General features: G+C 47.7%; 1 pseudogene; it reads right to left on the bottom strand.

Annotated features, from left to right (window-relative positions):
- Positions 1–3,242: 3,242 nt before the first annotated feature.
- Positions 3,243–9,151, bottom strand: LOC125534798 (annotated as a pseudogene).
- Positions 9,152–9,724: the final 573 nt, after the last annotated feature.

Genomic DNA, 9,724 nt, shown 5'->3' on the forward strand with positions numbered 1-9,724 from the left:
AATGGTGGATCATGGGTTAAGTCATGGCCCGGAATTTTGGTCTAAGCGACTCCTATTCCTAAGATCTGAACCACCGATGTCCTGCAAATTCCATTTTCCCTGTGCATATAGCAATTGTATTGGTCTGTGTAATCGTGATAAAGGGTAGAATCATGTGTGAGTTACACATGGCATGTACCAAGTTGTAGATCAAGTTTGAAATTGGCTAACTTACAAAAACTAATCTAAGTTACAAACCTAGTTTAGGAGGTAATCAGATAAATTACAAAGAAATTTTTGTTGTGGACCATCTAAGTTTCAGATATTTCGTTGTCTATCTTCTCGAAACAACATGGACATAGGGGAGGTTGACACGGTTTATATCATCGACTAAAACTGAGATGGTTGGTAGCAAGGACACCACGCTGCCAGGGTGATCGGCAATCGTGCAAGTGTTTTGCATCGCGAAGACGCACCTTTGGAAACCATCATACCAAATGTGCCGATATTTAGGAACTTTCTAACAATTTTCTACTGGCATAGCTTTTTTAGCGAAAACAACTAAGGACAATCACCCACCTGAATTTCATTACTCAAAAGGTTGGAAACAGCGAATCAAACTATGGTTGGATGGTTAGCTAGACAGAGGTATCCGAAGCCCACCAGAGTTCAAGTCCTGATGCACGCATTTATTCTGGATTTATTTCAGGATTTTCAGCGACGTGCGTTCACTGGGAGAAGATGTTCCCGTCGACTACGAAGCGCATCCAGTGACTTCATAAAATCTTAAAATGATATGTCGGCTCAGTATCTCGGAGGTTCTCGTAATGATAGGGTGTGGATGTGTCCGTTCATACAAATAAATATATGCGTGTATATACGAGCGCTTGCGTCCGTACTGTGTTAATAAGAGAGAGAGAACAAGCTTGCAGCGTCCACGACGTCGATGGCTGGCGTAACTGTCCTGTTGGAGCAAGGAGGAGGAATGTAGGAAACGGTGGAGGAGACCGAAAGGTGATGTGGTCGGTGCATGGGCCCTGCCATCCGCGTGGCACCTGCACGTGATGGTCTAGCATGGATCTCTGTGCAATTCGGAGGGAGGCACTATAGAGCACTTTCTTTCGTGAAGCGATTCTTGCTACACTGATACATATCACTTTTTTCGTTCTAAAAAAATACAGACCCCTTCCCAAAATTTATTGACATCAAATCAATATTGTTCAAACTTTCAGCTTCGACGGCATCACATTCTTTTTATTGAAGGGACAGCCTCCTTGCTCTTTATTCATCTGATGGCAAGGTTACATCATAGAGTACATGTGATAACACAAAGTTCAGGGCCTCATCTGCCTATTCATACATGATACCTTGCTCATAACATGTCTAGCCAAGAAATGTGCTAACTTATTAGCTTCCCGCAGGCAGTGCTGAAAAGGAGATTGATGGAATTCCATGTGCTAGCCCAAAGCAATCCATTAATATCGGCGTGTAAGGCCATCTTCATCGCGCGACCTTATCCTGTTCGGGTGTGTCCAAAACGGACATACCAGACGACCCAGCGCGCGACCCATCCTAAAAAAACGCCTGTTTTATGTCCGCTTCGCCCCATCCCGAGAGCAAAGTTGGGCTGGCTTTGGGTCAAAAACGGACACGAGCGGACGATTGTTGCGTCCTCCTCGTCCGGGCCGTGTCCTCTGCATGTGAGGCCTAACCCACTTGTCATCCACTCTTTTATTATCTCCCATGACCCACCATTCTCTCTCTTCACCTTTTCTCCTCTCTCTCCTGCTCCACACACCACCCATGCCGGTGCACGCCACCTCCGCGGCACGCAGGTGCTCCTTGGCGCAACCGGCGGCGTGGCGGGTGCGCGGCGCGGCGCGGCGCGGCTGGCGCTGGTGCGGGCGCGGGCGGGGGTGGAGGGCGCGCGGGACGTGGTCGGGGCGCGGCCCGACGGCGAGCGCGGCGGGAGGGCGGGCCCGGCGTTGGCGTGGCCCGGCGGCGAGTGCGGCGCGGCAGGCAAGCGGCGAGGGGGCCGCGGCGAGCAGGCGAGCGCAGCTGCTGCAGGGCGGGGCCGAGCTCGCGGCGGCCGGACGAGCTGCGGCGTAAGCGCGCGGGCGACGGCGGGTGCGCACGGGCTGCGGCGAGGGCGAGGGACGGCCGGAGGTGCGCACGCGCGGCCGGGAGCTCGCGGCGGGCGCGGCGTCACGCGCGGCGGCTGCAGGCGGGCGACCAGGGCGAGGCGGGGACGGGCGGGCGTGGCGGCGGCTGCGCACGACGGCAGTCTGCAGGCGGGGCGCGACCGGGGCGCGCGCAGCGGCCGGTGGGGGCGCGCGCGGTGGCAGCTGCGGGCGGCGAACAGCACGAGCGGGCGCAACGGGCTGCTGCAGGGTGCTAGCGCGGGGGCATGGCGAGCGCGTGGTGGAGAGCGGACGAGGCGCTAAAGTGAAGGCGGACATTTTGGGGTCGGTCGCTATGGCGGGCGCCTCGAATCCAAACCGGACACGCATGTCCGTTTTCGTCTCTATTGCCATCCTAAACGGACGAAATTCGGATAAAACGGACGTCCGTTTAGGGTCGTGCGGTGGGGTTGGCCTAGGGCTCCAGAGGTCGTGCGGTGGAGTTGGTCAAAGGGCTCCAGATTTTAAACTCACTGTTGCATGCATCAAGCAGTTCTGGGCAAACAAATTCCACTGTTACTCTAGAGCATCCTCTTTCAAAGAGCAACTTGAGACCATGTTTCACTGCTAGTGTTTCTGCAGTTTGTGCATTCATAGTGTGATGGATGGGCTTAGCCACTCCGGCGATCGCTTTAGCCCACCAGTTTCACAGAACACAACAGCACTGGCAAATGCTTTTCTCATCTTGCACTAGGTAAAACATCTTTCGGCATCTGAGTGTGGTTTATCATGATTGCCTGGATGGCAAACACGGTATTCCCAATGCTCTTAATATTTTCACCCGTGATGGTTTCCTGGTCTTCATACCAGATGTACGTAGCAACTACATAGTTTTAAATAGCCGGCTATAGCTTCGCTATAGCCCGCTATAGCCTTTTTAGCGGGGTGCCGTTAAATGGTCGCCTTTATAAATACCCCGCTATAGCCTGCTTTAAGCCGCTATAATTGATTTAAAGGCCTGCCGCTATTTTTCATAGCCCGCTATTTAAAACATTGAGCAGCTACCGCGACTGTTTCTTGGAGCCTGAGCTGTCCACGAACTTAGGATTTCTTCATCCCCAAATTCTAAAAAGTGCACACGTGCTATCTGACTGAAACGAGCACACCCGCTACGCGACAGGCAAGCAACCAACGATAAGGAAAAAAAAGTCTGTCGCTATCTATCCTCAGCACGATTGCAATTTCGTTGCCTCGATCCCCTTCCTCGCCGACGCGGATGCCCATGAGCTGGACGGGGTAGGCGACGCGGTCGAAGTACGGGAGTGGCAGGGCCGGCTGGTACATGGGCGTGTATTGAGCGGCGGAAGGTGGGCAGGTCGCTGTGGCAGTCCGAGGAGCAGCACGCCGGCGTCGTCGCGGCCGGAGATGCAGCACGAGAAGTGTGGGGTGCTGGCCCGCGAGACGAAGGAAAGGGCGCCCCTGTTCATGCCCAGCAGCCCGGCGCTCGGGACGCCGTCCGGGCACGAGTCGAACGCGGAAGCAATGCAGCGGAACGCCGCGCACAACGACGGAGACGTCAGTCGCGAGCGCGCTGTCAGAGGAGGACCCGTCCGCGTAGGAGAGCAGCACGCTGCACCTGCTCGACGCCCCGTTGCAGGCCGGAGGCGACGGCAGGTCACGGAAGCGGTACTGTGCGGAGGCGTAGGGCACGGCGACGAAGGTGGCCGAGCTCCTCGGGCATAAGGATATCACATCGTTCCTGGCGTAGAGCAGCAAGGACGGCTCGCTGCCGGTGTCGAGCACCATGGTGACGTTCTGCTGCGGCGTGCCGACGGCGAGCGAGACAGTGAGGCTGACGTTGTGGTGGAACCACATCTTGCTCGACTGCCATGGCAAAACTGCTCGCGTAATTAACAGGTTGATTCTCTGTGTCAGTCCTTGTCCGCTACATGGTCGTGGATAGGAATCTTGGAAGGGAGCCTACATGTAATGTAATTACCACAATTCTACGTAGAAAGAAATGAGCAGGCTTTTGCAGATTTTAGGTCTCTTTTTTCTTCTAACAATCATCATGAACTAGACCTAGAACTAGAACTACTACGAGAGAATTAATAACATTGATTTTCATTGTGGTTGGGATTTTTTAGACAACTTCACGCAAGCTAATGTGTCTTTGTTTGTGATGTAAACAGGACAAAAGGAAATTTAGGGCCTGTTAACTAACGCTCCGGCTCCAAACACTATCAACTCTATGCCAGAGCCAGGTCAAACGCGACGACTCCCGGAGTTGAACCCCTGGCTGCTAGGTCGTGGCGTATTGTAATATTTGTGGAATTGAACTCCCGGAGTTGAAAAAATGTTGATCAAGAGCAACTTTAGAATGATGTTAGTCATTTGAGAGTCATGATAGCCATATTAGAAAATCATTAGTTTAATAATAATCACAATAGGCAATTTAACAACAAATTTGCTTCCTGTAGCACCAAAATTGCTCAATATAGCATCAAAGTTGCTCGAAAAAAATAGTTTGTCGAAGGCAACTTAACATGTAATGCTAGTCAAATTGACGGTCATGATAGCCAACTTATGGGAGCACCGAATTGATAGGTAGTCACTATATGCAACATTGCAACAAAGTGCTTCATGTATCACCAAAGTTGATAGATAGTCACGGCAGACAACTTATAGGAGATGCTAGACAACTTGTTAGTCATATTAGGCAACTAAAAGAACAGACTGATAGGCGGCCATGATACATAACCTAACCAAAAGATTCTTACCTTAATTCAAAAATTGCCTCTTTGTCCACCAAAATTGTCTATCTGACAAGAAAAAAAGTTCATCAAAAAAAACTTCATAGGTGGTGCTAGGCAAGTTGACGTTCATGATAGCCAACTTATAAAAGCTTTGATTTGGTATGTAGCCATCATAGGCACCCTAGCAATGAGGTGTGTTATGTAGCATCAAAGTTGATAGGTAGTCATGGTAGGCAACTTACAGCTGATGGTAGGCAGCTTGGTAGGCAACTTATAGGTGATGGTAGGCAACTTGGTATTCATCGTAGCCAACTCAAAAGAACATTTTGATGATAGGTGACCATGATACACAACCTAAGCGAAAGTTTCTTACTTTAATACAAAAATTGCGTCTTCGTGGCACGAAAGTTGCTTGAATTTTTTTTTCATCAAAAGAAATTTCATAGGAGACGCTAAGCAACTTGAGGTCATGATAGCCAACTTTATAAGAGCATTGAGTTCATAGGTCGACATGATAAGCAAGAAGGTGGGTCATGTAGCACCAACGTTGATAGGTAGCATGGTAGGCAACTTACAAGTGACGCTAGGCAATTTGGTAGTCATCGTAGCCAACTCAAAAGAACATTAGGATGATAGATGACCATGATACACAACCTAACCGGAAGTTGCCTACTGTAATACAAAAGTTGCCTCTCCATGGCATCAAAGTTGTTTAAGAGAAAAAAAAGATCGTCGACATCAACTTCATAGTTGACACCAGGCAACTTATATGTCATGCTTGGCAACTTGGTATTCATCGTAGCCAACTCAAAAGAATATGTTGGTGATAGGTGACCATGATACACAACCTAAGCGAAACTTTCTTACTTTAATACAAAAGTTGCCTCTCCGTGGAATGAAAGTTGCTTCAGAATTTTTTCGCCAAAAGCGATTTCATAGGTGACGCTAAGCAACTTGAGGTCATGATAGCCAACTTTATAAGAGCATTGAGTTCATAGGTAGTCATAATAAGCAACAAGGTGGGTCATGTAGCACCAACATTCATTTGTAGTCATGGTAGGCAACTTACAACTGATGCTAGGCAATTTGGTAGTCATCATAGCCAACTCAAAAGAACATTAGGATGATAGTTGACCATGATACACAACCTAACCAGAAGTTGCCTACTGTAATACAAAAGTTGCCTCTCCATGGCATCAAAGTTGTTTAAGAGAAAAAAAAGATCGTCGACATCAACTTCATAGTTGACACTAGGCAACTTATATGTCATGATAGGCAATTTGGTAGTCATTGTATCCAACTCAAAAGAACATCGGGATGATAGGTGATCATGGTACACAACCTAACAGAAAGTTGCCTACTTTATAAGTTGCCTCTCTGTGGCAGCAAAGTTGCTTGAGAAACGAAGTTCATCAAAAGCAAGTTCGTGGGTGACACTAGGCAACTTTACAATTATGATAGCCAACTTTATAAGAGCACTGAGTCGATACGTAGTCATGATAGGTAACCTGGCAACAAGTGCTTCACATAGCAGCAAAGTTGATAGATAGTCATGGTAGACAATTTACATATGATGCTAGGCAATTTTGTAGTCATCATAGCCAACTCGAAAGAACATCCAGATGACATGTGACCATGATATACGCTCTAACTGAAAGTTGCCTACAGTAGTACAACAGTTGCCTCTCCGTGGCACCAAAGTTGCCCGAAGAAAAAAAAAATCGACGAAACATATCGATGTGGGATCTGGTTTTGAAGAGCTCGTCGTCAAGAATCTAACGGTGAAAACGGATCTTAATTTTGATACTCCGTTCAAAAGTTATGACTTTTTTGAAAAATTGAACACATAAAATAATTACACATGAGACAAGATCTTTCTTTTTTTAAAGTGGATTTTGCATCATAACATTAGGACAAAATCTTTTCTATTTTGGATGTGTTTTCTGGAATGCTAGGGAGCACACGTGTGCTCCCTAGTCGTGTCCTTCTTCATCAGACTCCTGAGTATCTTCTCTAACACCACAAGGCCCGATTGGTCAACACATAGGGCTTTGTTGATCTCCTCTTCAAGGCCAAGTTTCGACCAAACCTCCTTTGCACGCTTGCATGTAAAGATCAAATGGAGAATATCCTCTGGTCCTGACTTACAAATTGAGCACCAAGGGTTTACTTTGATGTGTCTGTTGCTCAAGATTCACATGCCTGGAACTGTGCCATGCAGTGTTCGCCATACATTTTTTAACTTTACTCCGCGCTTGCAGCTTCCAAAGAGTCTCCCATACTGGATTGGTTCTTGAGGTGTCATCTGAATCATTTCTAGCTCTAGCCCCAAACTCATGTTCCCACTCAATGTAGTAGGTTGATCTGACTGAAGACATACGAGACTTCGTTGCATTCCAGGCTACAAAATCTTCCATGACCGAAGCTGATAGTGAAATTCTGAGAATTCTTTCGACATTAATAGGTAGAAAGATATTCCTCGAGAGATCTTCATCCCACCATTCTGTGTTAGGGTCAACGGCACCAGTCTTTTTTGAGCTGACGGCACCATAATCTTGAATAGAGCAGTCCATCCTGGGAAATAACCTTTGGTTCTTGGGTGTATATAAACTTCATATGAGAAAACTTAATGATTAAAATAAAAGTCAAAAAAGTGTAGAAGTTTTTTTAGAATAAACATGAATTTCTTTTGCACTAGTATACAATATTTTGTAAATAAAAACCTAGTATTGACTTCAGGGCAAACAAAAAGTATTTGCTATTGTAGGTCACTATTGACACTATTTTGGTCCAAAATTTTTTTTTCTTCCTAAAAGAACTCACGGGGTTTTTTATTTTTGTGAATTTTTTTTTCAAGTACAATGAAAGATCGAGTTTATTTCAAAAATATTTTGAGATTTTTTAAATTTTTATTTTTATTTAGTTACTACTGTAATTTTTTCCTACATGTATATATACACTCATAGACCAAAAATTCCCCTCCGGTCCATCCTTTCTTTCCCCTCGTGTTAAGAGTCTGATGGGTCCGGTGTGCTACCATGTGAGTTCCTGCCCTCTCCGCTCGTGAAATCACTAAGAGGAATAATTCCTTAAAAATCACTTTCACCGCCCCGGGTTGCGACAAGTAATGCGTTGCATGAAAGTTTTCCCATTATTCGTAGATCTGTAAAATGTTTTATCTCTTAAACTGTGAGTCCAAATCTTGAACAGTTTTCACCGTTGGATTACCCGTGTCGAGATTTTCAAAACTAAATCCCATGTTGATAGGTTTTGACAATCTTTTTTTCCACAAAATAACCGGACGGAAAAACACACCGGGAGCACGTTTTTTCTTCCCTTTGTGAAAGCCGTTTCCGATAGGCACGGCCGCACCTCTCGCGGAAGCAAAACCGTGCCTCTTGTGGATGAAAATCCAGGCCTCTCGCAAAAGCAAAACCCTGCCTCTCACGGAACGAGAAAAAAAAGAAAACATTTTTTTCGTTTTCGAGAGGCATGGCTGTGCCTCTCGCGGAAACAAAAAGAATAAAAACACTTTTTTTTGTTTCCGAGAGGCACGAAACACGTGCCCCTCGCGCAAGCAAAACTGTGCCCCTCATGCAAGCAAAATCGTGCCACTCGCGCAAGTAAAGAAAAAAAGAAAACATGTTTTTTTCGTTTTCGAGAGGCACGACCGTGCCTATCATGGAAGCAAAACCGTGCCACTCACGAAAGCAATAAAAACGTGTTTTTCACGCAAAAAAAGGATCCAAATTTTTTTGTCAAAAAGCTAATAAGAAAGACCGGTGGTAAACCAAAAAGCTAAATAACCAAAAAAAGCCATTTAAAAAGCCAAAAATGTGTGCGAAAAAAAAACAAAATCCTAAGGGAGCGGCTGACTTGGCACGCTCTCCACCCACGCTAGTGACCCTTGAGGAGGCTCCCAAAGAGCGCCCCTCAATTAGTTGCTCTCCCTCTCTCCGCTCCTCAGAGCAATGCTCCATATTGGGCTTCCATTCCCAATTGGGCCTGCTCTGCTCGCCGCCGCGCCGCTCCTCCTCCCCTCTGCGCTTGAGAGCTCGTCGTCCACCACCGCGCCGCACCGCCGCTTAATCCCTCCTCCGCCAAAGCCACATACCTCACCGATGCTTCCTCGATGTAGGCGGCACCTCGGCACCCAGCAAGAAGCAGGGTGGACGCCCCGCCGAGAAGAAAAGGAAGCAGGGTAAGGTCGGACCTGCTCGCTGGCTTGCCCGACAAGATCCTATAGGAGATCCTGGCCCGCCTCTCGGGCAAGTGCGTGCTCCGATGCCGTGCCATCTGCCGGTCCTGGCGCCTTCCTCCTCGACTACCGCCGCCGCCAGCCGGCACTCCCAGTAATCGAGTCATGTGAACTGTCCGCCGATAGGACCAACGTCCAACCCCGTGTCAATGTCGTCTGCCTCCGGTCCGTGGATCTCGGCCCTCCTTTCCAGTTCCCACTCGACTGCTCTTACCGCATCTCGGCCTCCAGTGACGGCTTTCTCGTCCTCGGCAACAACCACATCTGTAATCCGGTCATGCCTCACATCCTCACTGTGGGAACCAACAAATCGAGGCGTGTCGACATGGTGGCGGAGACGTTCCGGTATATGCGGCCAGCGTATGTGCACTGCTTAACATGGGTGGCAAGCTTGCTGCCTCCACCAGCAAGGATAACATCACTGAGATAGCCATCTTTATGCTGCAGGAATATGAGAGCACGCTGTCTCTGGGCATTTCAGTATCGGATCAAACTGCCAGTGATGGAAATCAGGCGTTTCCAGAAGCAAGGTGATTGGTAGGCAAAGGTTGTCTCTGAGGCTAGCCATAGTGGGAGTAACTTAGATAGTAACTTAACACATCCCAAGACAA

The sequence above is a fragment of the Triticum urartu genome, chromosome 2 (assembly GCF_003073215.2).
Source record: "Triticum urartu cultivar G1812 chromosome 2, Tu2.1, whole genome shotgun sequence".
Classification (NCBI taxonomy): Eukaryota; Viridiplantae; Streptophyta; class Magnoliopsida; order Poales; family Poaceae; genus Triticum; species Triticum urartu.